Consider the following 19,711-nt stretch of genomic DNA (forward strand, 5'->3'; position numbering starts at 1 on the left):
AACCTGGTGGAGGAGAGCAATGGTGGGGGGGGGGGGGGAAGGAACATTTGTAATAATATGAACAATAAAAACTTATAAAAAAAAAAAAATTATGAACAACAAATACGTAACTATCAACAAGTGAATCTAAAAACCAAGGAAATTAAAAAAATCTGAGGAACAATATTAACTGTTGAATATAATAGAATCAGAGGTATGGAAGGGGAGTGAACTGACGATTCTTGGGGAAAAGGGGAGAGGGGGATGTGGGAAGAGACTGAACATAAACTGTGCACCTATGGATGAGGACAATGGGGAGGGGGAAAGGGCAGAGGGTGGGGTGGGAACCTGGTGGAGGAGAGCAATGGTGGGGGGGGGGGTAAAGGAACATTTGTAATAATATGAACAATAAAAACTTATTTAAAAAAATAAATAAATAAAATAAAATAAAAAAAAAAAAAAAAAAAAAAAAAAAAAAGAAACATTGATGAGAGAGAAACATCAGCTAGCTGCCTCTTACACACCCCCTACTGGGCATGTGCCTGCAACCAATGTACATGCCCTTGATCAGAATCAAACCTGGGACCTTTCAGTCCGCAGGCCGATGCTCTATCCCCTGAGCCAAACTGGTTTTGGCAGAAAATATTACCCTTGAATGATTTTTCTTTGTCTTCTTCCCAAAGATCTGGTGACTTTATCTTTTGATTAAGAGGTTATATCAAGAAACACAAATTATTGTTTTTGTATATTGTAGGTTTATTGATAATGTATAAAGACAGTGTTTTTTAAGTATTTAGAGAATTTTCTTGAGCATTGATTAGCACAAAATGATAACGAGGAACAGAAAGAGGTATTTATAAAGAAATGAAATAAATCAATGGCATATCTCAATCTCTACACTTTTAGGTAATAACTAGGTACATGGAACAAAAATGGTTTGATCTGAAAAAGCCCTCATTCACTACTGGTGAGAATGTAAATTAGTATAGCAACTGTGGAAAACAGTATGGAGTTTCCTCAAAAATTAAGAGTAGAGTTAACATGTGACCCAGAAACCCCTCTTTGGGTATCTATACAAAGAAATGAAAACATTTTTACAAAGATACATGCACCTTTATGTTCATTGCAGTATTATTCACATGGAAAGAACCAAAGTATCCTTTTCTAGATGATTGGATAAAGAAGAAGTGTTACAAATATACATGAAACACTACTCAGTCAGAAGGAAAGATGAAATACTACTATTTGCGGCAATGATTGGATCTTGACACTACAATGCTAAGCAAAATAAGTCATATGAAATAAGTTAAAAACCATATCACTTGGACAGATACATGCAAAAAAGGATGAAACTAGACCATCAAATTACACCATACACAAAAATAAACTCAAAATGGATAAAGGACTAAACATAAGACAGGATACCATGAAAATCTTGGAAGAATCCGTAGGCTGCAAATATCAGACATATGTCATAGAAATATCTTTACCAATACAACTCTTAGAACAATGGAAACTAAGGAGAAAATAAACAAATAGGACTACATCAAAATAAAAAGCTTCTGAACAGCAAAAAAAAAATAAAAAAAAATAACAAGAAAGTCCACTTCATGGGAGAACATATTTGCCAATGTTATATCTGGGCTTAATCTCCAAAATTCATAGGGAACTCATACATCTTAAAAAAAGGAAGATAAATGATCCTATCAAAAAATGGTTAAAGGACCTAAATAGACACTTTTCAAAAGTGAAGATACAGAAGGCCAAGAGACATATGAAAACTTTGTCAAAGTCACTAAACATCTGAGAGATGCAAATCAAAATGACAACAAGATACCATCTCTCACCTTTCAGAATAGCTATCATCAACAAATCAACAAATGACAAATACTGGTGAGGATGTGGAGAAAAAAGAAGCCTTGTGGGAATACAGACTGGGGCAGCCACTGTGGAAAACAGTATGGAGTTTCCTCAAAATGGAACTCTCATTTGACCCAATAATCCCAGTTCTAGGAATATATCTTAAGTAATCAGAAACACCAACCAAAAAAGACTTATGCACCACTGTGTTATATAGCAGCACAATTTACAGTAGGTAAGATTTGGAAAGGACAATCTTGGGAGGACAAGATTACTAAATGCCCATCAACAGATGAGTGGATTAAAAAATGGTGGTACATCTACACAACAGAATACTATACTGCTGTAAAATAGAAAGAACTCTTGCCAAAACCGGTTTGGCTCAGTGATAGAGCGTCGGTCTGGGGACTGAAAGGTCCCAGGTTCAATTCCTGTAGGGGGCATGTACATTGGTTGCAGGCACATCCCCAGTAGGGGGTGTGCAAGAAGCAGCTGGTCGATGTTTCTTTCTCATCGACATTTCTAGCTTTCTATCTCTCTCCCTTCCTCTCTGTAAAAAATCAATAAAATATATTAAAAAAAAAAAAAAGAAAGAAAGAACTCTTACCATTGGTAACAGCATGTACGTTCATGGAGAGTATTATGCTAAGTGAAATAAGCCATTGGAGAAAGATAAATATCACATGATCTCATTCTTTTGTGGAATATAATGAACAACATAAATTGATGAACAAAAATAGATTCAGAAACATAGAAGTATTGAATAGACTGTCAAATCTCAGAGGGAAGGCAGGGAGTTTGGGGTTGGGAGTAAGATATCAACCAAAGGACTTGCATGCATGCATATAACCATAACCAATGGACATAGACAGTAGTTGGGGGAGGGGTGAAGACATGTGCTGTGGAGTGAGAGAGTCTGGGGAGACATTAATGGGGAATATAGGAGACATATATAATTCTTTAAACAATAAAGAACAAAAAAATATGAGTTCATGCTTATGAGGAATATGAAAGCAACAAATTAACAAATAAGACAAATAAACAAACAAAATTCATAGGCACAAACAACAGTATGATGATTACCAGAGGGAAAGGGGTAAGAGGTAGCAAAGTGTAAAGGGAATCAAATATATGGTGATGGAAAAATACTTTCCTTTGGGTGGTGGGCACACAATGCAATATACAGATGATATACTATAAAATTATATACTTGAATTCTAAATAATTTTAGTAGCCAATTTCATCTCTATAAATGTATCTATAATAATAAAAGTATTATATGCTAATAAGGCTGGACATCCTTCCAATAAAACCAGGGATGTGAGGGAAGTCTGGGTTCCAGGTGCCAGAGGGAAGCAAGTGCCAGCAGCAGGGGGAAGGAAGGCCTGATCTTGCACAAATTTTGTGCATCAGGCCTCTAGTTAAAAATAAAATATCAAGTTAAATAAATGTGATTTGATTTTACATCAAATTAAAGAAGAACAAAGAAAGTATCTAAACATTCTATATATTTATTTGAGCAAGAGCACGATATATTGTAAACAAGATTTATATTTATATTGATAGTCTGATTGCCTTACGTAATATGTAATGGATCTTATTCAGCCAATTAAAGGCCTGAATAGAACAAAAAAGCTGGTGCTGTCCTTATTAAGTCTCAAACTAGGACAACGTTTATTCCTGGGTTCTCTAGCATTCTGCACTTTTGTATGAAACACCATCAGCTTTCCAGGCTACCTAATTTGCTAACTCACACTACAGATTTTGAAACCTGCCAGACTCCATAATTGTGTAAGCCAATTCCTTATAAAAATCTCTTAATATCTTTCATCTATCTCTCTATCTATATCTATCTATCTATCTATCTATCCAGCTATACTATCAGTTCTGTTTCTTATTACTTATACATCAGGTTTCTTTTTATATTCCTATTTAGTAGATATTTCTACTTTGTAGAACTCAATTTTTATTTTGGAAAAACAAATCATCTTGGCAAAAGAAAATTCCCTCTGATTAATTGCCTGAAACCTACATCAGAAAATTCTTTCCCTTACCATTTTCCTTCTTGGTAAGGCAGGAGAAAAGCCACAGCCGTGCTGGGTCTTTATTTTTTCTACCATTGAGCTGTCTAGGCCGTGTTAACTTTGCAGTATTAACTAATCCATCAAGGTTGTGCTGAATAAGGAACACAGAGGCAAAGGAACCCACAAAAGCAACGTGTGACAGGAACTTGGAAACCACTTTATCCCTACTCTGCTCTTGAAGAGTGGGTATGAATGATTTTAGAGTTGCCACGGGATAGCTAACCTCTGCAATTAAACAGGTTCTAGAATCCTGCCAGGCCACCAGCAGTCCCTGAAGGACAGATGAACAGATTACTCCGACACAGTTTCACTAAGAGAGGCTAAGAAGCTATAGCAGCCAGACAGCCTCTATTGACTGCTCGTTAGGCTTTTATTAGAATTCTTATCTTTAGATACAATCAGTAGGGTGAGTAATCTTGGGAGGACTCATGTGTTTACATAGTCCTCTAGGCAAGGGCATCCAAGGATCAAGTATATGGATTCCTGTGAACATCTGGGGGTATGCCCATGCACACACTTGTTTAGAAAGGTCAAGGGATAATTAGGGATGCCGCCTTCAGCACTCCCCAGAAATCCCTTAAATTGGAATTCTGACAAATGGGGCAAGCAGTCTTCCACACACTTTTTTTTTTCCTTAAAATATTCTCCTTACAAGCTTTCCAACCAAGTCCCATACCTCCTCACAGAATCCAAGGCTTGTAATTTCAATTCGCTCAAGGCAAAGATCTGAATTTTCATTCTGCTTAAATGGAAGAGCAAGATTAAAAGAGAAAAATGAAGACAGAACTCCATTTTTCCTCAGCCTGTTTTAACAGTTAATTTTTTTTCTCAAGAGAAATATTAAGTATTTTTACCTGGAAGACATCTGTAGCTGTTTAAATGCAGGTAGGCCATCAAATGAAGTGAATGGTTAGATTTTTCCATTAGTCACAGAAAAATAAATTGTGTATCTTATTCCTCTGTGTTTCATCAAGAAATATAGGATATTCTCCAACTGGGTATTTGCTTAATCAGATCACATGCATTATTAATTCAGAAAGAAGAAAAGCTAGGACCAGCGTATTTTTGAATATTTGCAGGTGTTTCTAAACAGTAGAAACATAACACACTTGTTTACTTGCCTTCTTGTACTTCACCAATATCTTTTCTCACCTTTGAGCAGTCATTTTGGCCAGGACCAACCTTCAGCACAGAAAAAAATATTGTGAAAAAGAATTATAGTAATTTTTTTGTTTTGTTTCAGAAGAGAACTGTACATTTTTATACACAGCAAAATGCTATTTATTTGTATTTAATAAGTTTCAAACTTATAATTAAAATTATGTTCTATAAAATAATTAAAAATAAATCATTAAGTAATTTTTAGGATTTTAATTGTATTTAAACATCTAATCAAAAGTATTAAGGATTAAAAATGTCCTACAATATCCTCAACCTTTGCTTCTACACTAATTTTTACATGTGGAAACACATCTTAATGTTTCTGATACATTATTGAGAATTTTTTATTACTGACCTCACTTTGCCAATGATTGTCAATTTGTAATTTGGTTCAAAGTTAATCCACTCCTGGAGTGATAAAATTTAGGAATATCTAGTCTCAATCAAGTCTGTGCTCCTGAATATAACCTTGGTTTATTTGGTTAACTCAGGAATCTTGTTAGAGTGATTAATGTCTATGAACATGCTGGAGCACAGAGATTCATCAGTAAATACTTGTGAATGGACTTCCCCTCGCACCTTGCCTAGGCCAGAATTCAATGTGGAAACTGTAACCACTGTTTTTCCACTTAGAGGAAGGACACTTCAGATAACTCAGCTGGCCCATATTACAGGAAAATATACCAAGGAAAGTTCCAGGAAAAAGAGAACACGTTTTTAAAATATTAGAAATGAGAAAATAAATCTTAGTGGAAAGCAATATTCTCCCTGTCATCATCATAAGTTTTATAACTAAACATACACTATTTAACAAATCACAATATTACATTAGTATCAAGAGAGCTTTTCTCACCTCACTAACACTCATAATTTGCTCGACTTCCTGTGTGTATAACTAAAGTGAAAAGAGTTTTCTTTTTGTGATACTATTTTATAAATATAACATGTGTTGCATTTTGTATATTCACCACTGTTTGTGCAGGTATCCCTCATCATTGCTTTGATGAGGGAGCTTCCTTGTTCTTTGTACCTTATAGTTGGTTATTTCTAAATAAAGCTATCAAAAACTGAGAGGTTCTGTAAGAGGTAATGGGCTTCATAAGGGTTATTGGTTGAATAAAGCGGTACATCTCAGAGAAAATAATAAAATATATCATCTAGAGAATTGTCAATCCTGAGAACAAGAGCTCCAGGTGGCTAACTGGGCTCACATTTAAAAGCAGAGACTAGAAACTGTTGCTGCACAGGGACCTCTTATGCAACTGCACTTCAGGGAGAAGCCTGCACTGAACTGCCTGCCTTTTTTGTGTTCCTGCTATTCGAACCACACTGAGAAAGGAGTTCTTAAAATTGTATTTCAACCAATAGGACTAAACATTCCCTGAGCGGTTATATACTAATTAACATCTTCACCTACCAATCAGAGCAGTTCCATTCTTATCAATCAGGACAGTGCTTTTTGGACCAAACTATGAGGATTTGGAATCCCCATTTGCATGAGAATAAACCAAACAAGGACCAAGAGTGGGGACTTCTCTCTATAAATCAACTCTTCTCTATCACATGGAACACACATTCTGTTTCTGCTGAGGACTGCACTTCCCTGGCTGGAGATGTCATACTGAAGCTATCTCACCAGTCTGGAATAAAGCTTTTTCAGTGGAGCTGTCTTGCTAGTGCAGAGTGGTGAAACACTAGGGATGAGCTACACCACTAGAGCCATTTATTCCAAGTGCTTCCTTGACCCAGGAATGCCTTGGTCTTGGGCCACCTTACCCCAGAGCTGCCTCACAGCCATGTTGCTCCATAGCCATGCTGTATCATAATTGAACTATATCACTATTGGACTATCTCACAGTCATGATGTTCTACAGCTGGGCTGTATCACAATTGACATGTTCGCCTTTATCTCAACTAAGAATTTTAGTTCCTTTGGTTCTAAATAGGTATCAACTATCAAAATAGGATTCATTTTGAGATTTACAAAGAATTAGTGTCACCATAAAAATCTGTAAAGCATTGACAGATAAAACTATTTTTGGCTAGTAGTTTATAAAGTCTCAGTTTCTTTATGTTCTCTTGAGACATTTACAACATAGTCATTCATCTGCATTAATGTTACCATACACAGTCAGTTGGAGCACCAAGGAGTCTCCCCATTGGCCAAGACGGCAGCAGTGGGAGGTGCTGATACTGTGTGCTACTACAGCTAGGAACATGAATGGATAGAGACCACAATGTGCCAAAAGCTAGCGAATAATTGGATATAACTAAAACCCTTCAATCCTCACTCCTACAAAAATGACAGGTTTGAGTAGGGAGATGAGATGGTTTTTGAGAGAGAGAGAGAGATGGAGAGAGAGAGAGAGAGAGAGAGAGAGAGAGAGAGAGAGAGAGAGAGAGAGAGAGAGAGGGGGGGTTGGTGTCTGAGATAGGGGTCTGCTGCTCTCCTAGGTCCAGTGGCTCCTTTCTTTTTGCACCAGCACCTGCCACATGAGTTTGGCTTTCCTTGTGACAGGCAGCCAAACCTCTGTTTTATTCTATTGTTGTTCAATTACAGCTTTTGGTGACTCTGCTGGGACAGCGTGGGGCTTGGTAAGTCCTGGAGAACTCAGGCTGGGGTCCCAGCTGTCTATGCAAGGCTGACTCTCAGGGGAGTGGGGCTGTGGGGATTTCCCAGCAGCTGTTGAGAGCTTTTCTTGGATAATTTCCCTGCATTCTTTCTCAAGGCATCAGCCTCCTAAAATGCTTGGCTAATGAAAACAAATGGAATTTGTGGGAGAAAATGAACTCTAACACTGTGTAAGTTGAACTAGGGTGTGCAACAGAGATCCTCTTCCTGCAACTTGGCTTGGCACTTCTTAGGCTTTGTGCCACTTGGGTCTAGTTAGAGTCATTTGTGGTACTGGTTGTCAGCCTATTCTTGCTGCATGGGCTTTGTGCCATTTGAGCTTCACAGCATTTGGGTCCAGTTAGGGCTGCTTGTGATATCGACTGGCAGTAGAAAATATGTTGAGATTTGCTTGTGAACACTAATTTGGAATAATGGAATTATGGATCCAAGATTTATTTATATGTTTCCACTTTATCTGGGGTCTTACTGTAGCTATGACTTTGGGCTTGTATTTTCATGCCATCAGGAGTTGTTCTGTTTCAATCCCTGAAGGGAGCTTACTGAGCTGAGTTTTAGCAGATTGGTCCATGCCCACCTATTATCTAATGATTAAGAAGAAATTTGTTTTCCATTTTAACACTGCTTGGCCTAAGTATACTTTAGATTATGGGGAGAAATGGCTCCTAAATGCTTTCCCCTAACCATTGATGTTGATATTACACCATTGTACAGTAGGAACTGCTTTGCAAAGGGTTAGGGAAATGGAATAAAATTCCTTTGACCAGGTATTTATGTTTTTGCACAGTAAGGAGTCAGCAAACAAAAAGAACAACTTAATGACACAGAGAAGGAAATTGTCTTCAAAACTCCTCCCTGATAGTAAGACACAGGAAGAAAAGGCAAATGAGGAAATAAATTTTTTTAATGCCCTGAATCCAGGGGATCTAGGATAAGCAACAGGATAATTTCACCCACCACCTGAGATAAGGCCCAGAGGAGCAATAGCCCCATCCTGCTTTGGTGAAAGCATGTATCACCTTCAAAGACTCAGTAGAACACCAAAACTGCCCAGGGAGCAGCCCTATTTGGAGAAAGACAATTGCCTTTGAGGCAGTACCCTATAGGTAGAGTAAACCAGGAAGACCAGTATACTATTGGGCCTATACTCTATTTTCTTTTCTTTTTTGAAAAATATATTTTTCTTTATTTTAAAGAGAGAGGAAGGAAAGATAGAGAGATAGAAACATCAGCTACCTCCTGCATGCCCCTCCTCCCCCCTGGGGATGGAGCCAACACAGCCTGGGCATTTGCCCTGATTAGGAATCTAACCAGTGGAATCTTGGTTCATGGGTTGATGCTCATCTACTGAGCCACACTAACTTGGCTTATACTCTATTTTCTACTTCAGATTTACTAAATTGGAAGAATTCCAACTCCTCATATTCTCAGAGGAATTCTCAGAAAATGGCAGATAAGAACACTTCCATTTTTTCCACTCACCACTTAAAATAGGCAGATGTATAGGCTTTTCTTAACATCCTAATAATAGCAGATGAAAAGTTGCTAGTTATAAATAAGGCTAATGAGGAGGTTCATTGCCTCTATCAAGAAAATCCCATTAGATTCCCAACCCAGCAGGAGCCCAGCAGAGATCCAAATAGTGTGGACCTGGACTCCTTAGAAGATCTCAGAAGGTGCATATTGGAAGGGCTTAAGCAAGGGGTGTCTAAACAAAAGAGCCTGAATATGATATGGGCTGTTCAAAAGAAACCAAACAAAGTACTTTCTGAATTTTTAGAAAGGATTCATTAGGCCTATTGAAAGTACACTGATGCTGATTTACAGACACAGAAAATGTCCAGATGGTAAATATGAATTTTATTGGGCAAAGTGCCCTAGTTATCAGAAGGAAGCTCCAATGTTTACATGTGACATTAGGAATGAATCCCTCCCAGCTGGTGCATATAGCCTTTAAAGTTTACCCTGTTCAGGAAATAAGGAAATTAAAGCATGCTCCAATTTTCTTAAAAAGAAGTATCGGTAAGACATGAAGGAAAAGGGAGCAAGTAATAAACCTACTGCAAAGGGGAAGGCCATTGGAGAAAGAAATGCCCAGGATTCAAAAAGTAAATAAATAAAAAGTGTAGAAACCCTTGTCAAGAAATGTCATAAAAGACTGCCAAGTCTGGAGGCTTAGGGGCTCTGCTAGACACCTCCCCACCTATGACTGTTTCTCCACAGGAACCCTCAGTACAAACTGCATGTGGAGAACAAGCTAATTGACTTTTTTTAAAAATATATTTTATTGATTTTTTACAGAGAGGAAAGGAGAGGGATAGAGAGTTAGAAACATCGATGAGAGAGAATCATCAATCAGCTGCCTCTTGCAGACCTCCTACTGGGGATGTGCCCGCAACCAAAGTATAATACATAGTACATCTTTGTCACACCCTGCTTAATTATTAGTTTACTCATCTCAAAACTATGGATGATACAGGTTTCTGTTCCACAAAATAATGGCAATGATCTAAAAAGATAATGTATTCTAGCTTTTTATCTATCTTGTGTATAATATATAACCATAAATTGCAACATTAATATTAATACTATTACTACATTTTAATTATATTATTGTTCAATTGTATTTTTGCATCCTCCTCCTATATAATAAAGAAATAATATGCAAATTAACCATCATTCCAACACACAAGATGGCTGACCCCACATGGTCAAAGATAACTGCCCCCATGTGGACATAAGATGGCTGTCACAAGATGGCCAGCAGGGGAGGGCAGTTAGGAGGGACCAGACCTGCAAGGGAGGGCAGCTCGGGGAGGACAACGGGGACCAGGCCTGCAGAAGAGGGCAGTTGCAGGGGAACAGGCCTGCAAGGGAGGGCAGTTGGGCGTGACCAGGCTGGCAATGGAAGGCAATTAGGGACAATTGGGCTGGCAGGGGAGGGCAGTTAAGAGTGACCTGGCTAGCAAGGAAGGGCAGTTGGGGGTGACCAGACCTGCAAGGGAGGGCAGTAATGGGTGATCAGGCCAGCAGAGGAGGGCAGTTAGGGCAATCAGGCCAGCAGGGGAGCTGTTTGGCATCGATCAGGGTAGTGGTTAGGGGGTGATCAGCCTGGCAGGCAGAAGCAGTTAGGGGTAATGAGGCAGGCAGGCAGGCAAGTGGTTGGGAGCCAGCAGCCTTGTACTGTGGGAGTTATGTCCCAGATTGAAGATAATGCAGGCTAGGCTGAGGAACACACACCCCCATGCACAAATTTCATGTACTGGGCCTTTAGTAATCTTATATGTAGAAAACCCTAAAGAATCCACCCAAATTATCTTAGATTAAAAAGTTTCAATAAGTGGCCTTGCTGGTTTGGCTAGTGGATAGAGCGCTTGGCCTGCAGACTGAAGTGTCCTGGGTTCTATTCTGGTCAAGGCCACATCCAGGCAGTTTCAGGCTTGATCTCCATAGGGCATGTGCAGGAGGCAGCCAAGCAACGATTCTTTCATCATTGATATTTCTGTCTCTTTCTCATTCTCTTCTCTGAAATCAATAAAAATATATTGTTTAAAATTTCAATAAAGTTGCGAACATAAAATCAGCGAATGAAAATCAATTGTATTTTTATGCACTAATAAGAAATTATCTAAAGTGATAATCAGGAAAAATTCCATTTCAATAGCAGCAAAAAGAATAAAACTCTTAGAAATAAACTTATTCAAGAAGATTAAAGACTTAGACACTATTTTAAAACACCAATGAGAATCAATAAAAAAAAAAAAAAGAAAGAAAGCGAGCCCTAATTGGTTTGGCTCAGTGAATAGAGTATCAGCCTATGGAGTGAAGGGTCCCAGGTTTGATTCCAGTCAAGGGCATGTACCTTAGTTGTGGGAACATCCACAGTAGGGTGTGTGCGGGAGGCAGCTGATCAATGTTTCTCTCTCATAGATGATTCTAGCTTTTATCTCTCTCTCTTTTTCTTTTTTAAAAAAATCAATAAAATATTTTTTTTAAAGAAGAAAAAGGGGAAAATTCAAATAAATAAAGTAAACACCAATGAGCCCAAAAAGAGAGTAAGCAGGTATTTAGAACTGGTGTGTCCTTTCCTTGCTGCCACCTTTGCCATTCTACAACAAAATGGTTTAAATCAAATCACTTTCTTTTCCCCTCCATTGTCCTGAATATCTAATCCATATGGTTTTGAATGACCTTGTACTAAGCAAGCATTTTACCCTAGAAATGGCGGCTAGCTTGGGCAAACAGGTCACACCCACACCAATGGATGAGTGGATGAGTTTGTGCAGACACCTACAGAAGTGGGTTGTAGGAAGTGGAAGTCCTGTCTTTCTCACTATTTCTCTTTAGAGGCTGATTTGGAGGACAGGAGTGTTCTGAGAGGAAACCATGAGCCTTCTTAAGCCCAAGAGTGAGATGACTATGGAGGAGCTGCAGAAGTGGGAGGAGGAAGAGTTCAACACAGCCCACTCTCCATGCTTACATAATCAGTAAGAACAACTCCCTGGTACTCATCAACTGTGGTAACAAGAGGCCATGTGAAGGCTTTTGACAGGCACTGCAACATGGAGAACATGAAGGAGCTATGGACTGAGGTCCCCAAGAGTGTCAAGTACAAGAAAAAGTCCAAGTCAGTCAACAAGAACAACCACATCTCCAAGTTGTTCCTGAGTAGGGATTTGACCATTGTGGTCCTGCAGAACCTTCTCATCTATGGCAAGTAGGGGCTAACTCCCTGCTGTGAAAACTTACTCCACCATTCTGTAAAGACTAGCCCTTTGATATGAGAACAATAAAATCCTGGGTTGTTGTTTTTTTCTAAAAATACATAAATAAAAATGAAACACTAATAGAAAATATAAGTGGAAAGATAGTCTGTTTATTTATTAAAAAATTAATTTTGTTAAAATGTTCATACTACCTAAAGTGAACTAAAGATTCAATGCAATTTCTATTAAAATATCAATAACATTTTTTATAAGTATAAAAATCATCCTAAAATATATATGGAGCTATAAAGACCCCAAAGAGCCAAGCAACTTTAAGGAAGAAAAAAAAAAGCTGGTGCTGTATAAAAACAGAAACATACCCTCATGTTCCAGAATAAAGAGTCTAGAATTAAACATAGTCAATGACATTTGACAAGAGTGCCAAGAATACATTATGTGGAAAGGATAGTCTCTTCAATAATAGTTTTTGGAAAACCTGAATAGCCAGATGGTAGACAAATCAAATTTGACCATCATCTCATACCATACACAAAAATCAACAAAAATTGCTTAAAGATTTAAACATTGGAACTAAACCATAAAACTCTAAAAAGAAAATGAGAAAAAAAAATTCTGGACATTTGCTTTGGCAATAATTTCTTGGATCTGACACCAAGAGCATAACAACAAAACTAAAAATACAAAATAGTGACTGTATAAAACTAAAATGCTTTTGCACAAAAAAGGGAAAAACAATAACAAAGAGCCAATGCACAAAATAAAATATTTGCAAACTATACATCTGACAAAGGGTTTATATCCAAAATATATGAGACACATACATATCAATAGCTTGAAAACAATTAAGCTATTTAAAGAATGGAAAATGGAACTAACTGGGCATTTCTCCAAAGAAGATATGTAAAGGTAGATTATATGAAAAAATGCTCAACATTACCAATCATCAGGGAAATATAAATTCACACAATAATGAGATGTGTCAACTGAAGGTTATTACTGCCAATTTCATACCAATAGAAATCTCTAATTTGGAGTTCAGTAAAAACAGCCCAATTTTGAAACAGCTCAGCTGTGGAATAGCATGGCTCTGGAATAGCAAAGCTGTGAAACAGGATGGCCATGAAACAGTTCAGGTATGGAACATCTTGTGAATAAAACTGCTCAAGCAAGGCAACTAGAGTGAGAAAGCTAGGGCAAGGAGCTTCAGGCAGGGAGGCCTGGTTGAGGAATCTTGGGCTAAATGGCTCTAGTGTAGTGGTCCTCAACCTTCCCAATGCTGTAACCCTTTAATACAGTTCCTCATGTTGTGGTGAACCCCCAATCATAAAATTATTTTTGTTGGAGAGAAACCAAGATGGCGGCATAGGTTAACACCTAAACTGCTACCTCGCACAACAATTTCAAAACTACAACTAAAAGACAAAACAAACATCATCCAGAACCACAGGAAAGCTGGCTGAGTGGAAATTCTACAACTAGAAGAAAAAAGAAAAGCACACTGAGACTCAGAGGACCTGCAGAAAAGGGAGATATGGAGACCCACACGTAGAGAGGACTGGCAACTGAGTACACGGCTGGCTTTCTCAAACTGGAGGGAGACAAAAGCACCTGACTGTGGTGAACTCGTTCTGAGTGAGACTCTGAGGACTCAGACTCATTCAGGGAGAAACTGGACTGTCTGGAAATAGGCAAAAATTGAGGGCGGCTTTCTCTCAGAGGCACTTGTGATTACTGTGGGACACTGAGACCCAGGAGCATCATAGGGCAGGGCTGATGGGAAATCAATGCTGTCTGCTCAGTCCTGAGACTCTGCCCCATCCAAGCTGAGCACAGAAACTTTTGCAAGTCTGGTATCATAAGGGTGTCTCCAGCACAGAGTTTCTCCCAGTGTAGCCGCAGCTGATCCTCACAGCCAATTGGCCTGGAGATCAATTCCTCAGTGATACCAGCAAAAATCAAGGCTGAACTACAACAAGATTGTGCACATATCCCACAAAGGAGTGAACCAAGAGTGTCCACCTCAGGTAACTGGGGAGATTGAGCCACTGAGCCCTATAGGACACCTAGCACACAAAGCCACTCTATCAGCACAGAGAAGCAGCCAAAATGCAGAGACAAAGAAACAGATCACAAACAAAAGAAATGGAGGAAGACAAACGACTGGAAATAGAGTTCAAAACCATGGTTATAAGGTTTTTCAAAAATTTTCTAGAAAAGGCCAATAAATGTAGTGAGACCCTTAAGGATATGAAAAAGTGCGAACTAGAAATTAAGCATACAGGGACTGAAATAAAAAATAATATACAGAGATACAACAGCAGCCTAGAGGATTGCAGGAATCAGGTCAAAGATTTGAAATACAAAGAAGCAAAAAAAAAAAAAAAACCAAACAAAAACAAAAACAAAAAAAAAACACAAACAAACAAACAAAAAAAAAAACAATCAGAAAAGCAAAAAGAAAAAATAATGCAAAAATATGAAGATAGTGTAAGGAGCTTCTGGGACAACTTCAAGTGTGCCAACATTCAAAATATGGGGGTGACAGAAAAAGATAGAGAGCAAGATACTGAAAACCTATTTGAAGAAATAATGACAGAAAACTTCTCCCACCTGGCAAAATAAATATATTTACAAGCCCAGGAAGTGCAGAGAACCCCAAACAAAAGAAATCCAAAGAGAAATTTACATATACAGAAATTATTGAAGTTTCTCTATAAGGAAAAAATTAGTGAATAAACTTGTTAATTTTGTGAAGGTTGATCTGTCAAAGTTTCTTCAAGATTTTGAGGCTGATAAACTGAGATATATTATGTGGACAACTGGAAAAATGAGATTGTAACTTAGGAGAGCATTTAGAAAGAAAATACATATTTGAAGGTTACACATAAGAGATAATTAAAGACTTGATTAAGAAAATGCAAATGAATAAGAGAAAAGGATGGATAGCAGAATCATAATGATCATATACATTTTGGAATGATTCTGGTGACAGATGACTTCTCTTTTTAGTTACCCAATATGACCCTTTTAATATATAAGGCATAATTCCATCAAATAAAAACACTTTGCATTTAAGTTTAGATAGTGTTTAATATTCATAACTGACTTAAAATTGAAAGGGTTATAGAGAATAAAACAGGGAAGAGAAAAACTTATTGAGCTTGGCAGGTATCTTGCAGAAAGCTTGCAACCTGGAGCACCACATAGCACAGATAACCACTAGTCATCTGACACTAGAAGGGACCAAGGAGGGATCCTCATGTCAGCAGGAACGGCTTGCAGCCAGCAAAAATTAATAAAAATCTATCTCTCCCTAATCTCTTCGCTGATGCCCTTCAATGTTATCAGCCCATCTGCACCCAGGTGCCTGGAATAAAAACCTTTTTGATACATTCCAGCCTTATGTCATAGGTGTGTGATCCCGGCCCACTCCAAACCTTTCATTTGGTGCTGAAACTCAGGAAGGTCTAGTGAGGGGTCTGCTAAGAGCCATTGCAAGGTTCCAGCAACCGCACTTGGCACTCAGAGAAACCGTGATCGCCTGGCTCCTGAGCTCCCCTTGTGTCTGGGGAATCCCCCAGCCATGCTCCCACATGGCTGAATTTCTGCTGAACTCACAACACTTGGGCCCCCCTAGCCTTATTCTGGACCGGTCTGGGTCTTGCCCGCTCATGACTGGATAGCAAACCTCTCTTCTTGCCTTGTCTCTTTCTACACCAACACCAGGCATAGATTTGTAAGTGGCTTTAGTCTGTTTTCACTCCAGACTGTCCTGTCATTTTGGGTTTAGAGCCAGGCTCTGGGCTGTTACTGTACGGTCGCTCCTCCCTCTTCCCCCCGTAATCCAGGGCTGATTAGGACAAGTCCTCTAGGGAAACCAGATTCCCTCACCCACTCTCCTGACAAGAACAGCTCCTAGCCACCCTCTCATGAACCCCAAATGAAATGCTGGTCCTCTAACCAAGAGTAAAGCAGAGCCTAAGCCTCCTCTGGGCCCATGCTTCAAATACAACAAGAGGGGACCCCTGACAAAGCCCTTCCCAAACCCGAGACCTGGCCTGGGTCCTGCCCAATGTGCGGGAGGGAAGGCCACTGGAGACCAGACTATAGTAAGGCCCTTCCAGGTTAGAACTCAGCAAGACCACCCTCTGGATCTGGTTTGGAGCCCCCAGACCTCCTGGGACTGGCCATCGAAGACTGAAGATGCCCAGGCCCTTACAGGGCCCCACAGACTTACATCACCAGAACAAAACCTCAGGTAATTATTTTGGTGGCAGGTAAGCTGATCTCCTTAATTGACACTGAAGCCACTTATTCTGCCTTCTCCAAATTCAATGGGGGTTGACAAATTAGGTTCACAACCATTATCCACCTCACTTCTACACTGCATCTTACTAAATAACTCCTTATCCACTCTTCTTGCCTGAGCACAATGGTACAGACATCCTCTCATAAAGCCCAGTTGTCCCAAATGACAGTCATCTACTGCAAGTCCACTCGCACCCCAAAAAGCCTTACCAAAGTAAAGGGACCTTACAGGCCTGTATCCCAGGAAATAATCTGAATTTACTCCAGAGGCAGCCACAATAGCCCCTCCCACATAAGAAGTAGACAAAGAGATATGGCAGACCCATTCACCTTATTTTCCATTATATATACCCTTTAAGACAGGAATGAAAGGGTTAAAGAGAATAAAACAGGGCAAAGAAAAACTTATTGAGCTTGGCAGGTATCTTGCAGAAAGCTTGCAACCTGGAGCACCACATAGCCAAGATAATCACTAGCCATCTGACACTGGAAGGAACCAAGGATGGAGCGGACCCTTACGTCAGCAGGTATGGCTTGCAGCCAGCAAAAAATTAATAAAAACCTTCCCCCCCCTCCCTGCTGTATTCGCTGATGTCCTTCTGGACCTTGCCCACCTGCACCCAGGTGCCTGGAATAAAAACCTTTTTTATACATTACAGCCTCATAGGTGCACAACCACAGCCTACTCCGAAACTTTCAGAAATGAAGTCAAGCATGAAATAATTTTATGGTTTCTATTATTTATTTATTTTAACCATATGCCAAACAAACTAAAAATTCTATCAGCATGTATATATGTAACATGAAATAAAAACTTTATGCTACTCTGACTAACCAAATAATAGACCAAAATAAGAATACTAACAAAACAAAACAAAAAAACTATATAAAGCAACCTATATTAATTTTAGTAAATGTTAAACCCAGCTTGTTACTTTAACCTTATTTTTTCTCTCAAAACTATAATAGAGCTTGCATGTTAGATGTTCTTTTAGCATACTTTAGGGAGCTGCAGTTTCAGTTCCTGTGTGAAACTTAAGGAGCAGCCTGACCTTAAAGTTCCCCCTAGGAATTCAGCTGACAAAAAGCTAGGTGGTCTGTGAACTTTATTTTCTTTGTGTTATAAGTAAATTTTTTAATTTAGTAAATAAAAAAAACTAGAATGAGCAGTTATATTTTGAATAAACAATAACTGGGGTTTTTTAGGTTAAGTATGTCATAAGTGATATTTCAGACATTCTTATCTGAAAAAAAAAAAAAGTTGTTTATCTGAAATTCAAATGTAGCTAATGCCCTGAAATTTTATTTGGCAGCCATAATTACAGGACATGTGGAAAATGGTTAGCTGTTTTATTTTAATTAAAGTACTTTAAATTAAATATTTGTGTGAAACGACTTTATATAGATGTCATCACAGTTAAGTCAGAGAACAAGCAATCTAGTCAGTGTGATTGAGCCATTTAACCCAATTCACTAAGTCTCCTGGCCCATTTAACTTATTTTAAAAATATCATGTGTGTAAGATATTTATATAAAAGATCAATTTTATTTATTTTTTTACCTCTAGAGTATACATTTTTCAATTCCTCCAACAGAGATTTATCATTTTATTAATACAATTCTGGGGGTAAACCTGGATGCCAAAGGGGTTCTCTTGTATTCCAATTTAAGTTTTCTGAACTGTCTTAATCTGTAGAACAATTTTCTCTGCAGCCTCCCAAAGAAGGAGCTTGTTGATTGTGTCAGTGTTTATTTTTCCTATAAACAAACTCAACTTTTACCAGACCAACTGGCTCTTAAAAACTTACATGAGAGCTGGGGAAAACTGCCTTTAGTCTGCTTCAAAATCCCCCTCCTCCCATATTCTAGGAAATGCTGTGTTCCTCACAGCTACTGGAAGATAATCTACGTAGTCATGATTTAGAATCTGTTGAGAAGGCTATTGAATTCATCGAGTTCTTTTCTATAAAGAGAATAGAAGAATCTGTCAAGTAAAAATGAAATGTTCCAGCCTTATTAATAGTTATATAGACTTTTACATAGAGAAAGGAGAAAACTGATTTAATTTTTGTTTCCTCCCTATCTCTTAGACCAGTGGTCTCAACCTTCCCAATGGCTCAACCTTTTAATACAGTTCCTCATGTTGTGGTGAGCCCCAACCATAAAATTATTTTTGTTGCTACTTCATAACTGTAATTTTGCTACTGTTATGAATTGTAATGTAAATATCTGTGTTTTCTGATGGTTTTAGGCAACCTCTGTGAAAGGGTTGTTCAAAGCCCAAAGGGATCAAGATCCACAGGTTGATAAGTGCTGTCTTAGACCAAACCTCATTTAGCTTCATCTTGAAGGAATCTTTCCTTGCAAACACTAAGTGGAGGCTAGCCGTATCAGGGAAGACATTTCATTTATGTTTTTCCAAATACAGTATAATAAATTTGCTTATTTCACTGTTATCACATCTGTCTTTTATTAATAAAAATGTTTACATTTAACTGAATATTCTCCTACTTCTGTAAATGATGTGCTAGAAATGGTAATTTTGTCAACCAAAATTATCTTGATCTAGAAAGCATAATTTACATTTATTTCTTCTTGATATATTTCAATGTTATTCTGGTGAATTGAAAGCTATTTGTATATTTAACAAGGAATCTTTTTTTCTCCAAGTTAACTTCATTGTTCGCAACGTTTAAAAACACACGAGTTATTGTCTCAGACTCTCATTCTTGCCACAGCCCCACTTCACAGATAGAATCTCCCACCTTTCTCACAGATCCCTGCCTAGGAGTGGATACCTTTGCTCAGTTTGTTTTTTCTCTCTTTTTTTCTCTTCTTCCATTGTTATTTTTTTTTTCAAGTTTAGAACCCACTATCAAATGTCTCTTAGAATTTAGCTTAACTTTAGGGTATAAGATTTTCTCCCCTTCTTTTTCCATTTCTTCTCTTTCCAATTTTGC

The 19,711-nt window shown here is 38.3% G+C and overlaps 1 long non-coding RNA gene and 1 pseudogene across 1 annotated transcript; one reads left to right on the forward strand and one right to left on the reverse strand.

Moving 5' to 3' along the window:
• Positions 1-930: 930 nt before the first annotated feature.
• LOC118728453 lies at positions 931-19,055 on the reverse strand. The gene is made up of 3 exons (XR_004990903.2): positions 18,844-19,055; positions 5,608-5,610; positions 931-943 (listed from the first exon to the last, which is right to left on the reverse strand). It is a non-coding gene; the product is annotated as an uncharacterized LOC118728453 (long non-coding RNA).
• Positions 12,103-12,437, forward strand: LOC118728443 (annotated as a pseudogene).
• Positions 19,056-19,711: the final 656 nt, after the last annotated feature.

This window comes from Pipistrellus kuhlii, unplaced genomic scaffold (assembly GCF_014108245.1).
Source record: "Pipistrellus kuhlii isolate mPipKuh1 unplaced genomic scaffold, mPipKuh1.p scaffold_m20_p_1, whole genome shotgun sequence".
NCBI classification, from domain to species: Eukaryota; Metazoa; Chordata; class Mammalia; order Chiroptera; family Vespertilionidae; genus Pipistrellus; species Pipistrellus kuhlii.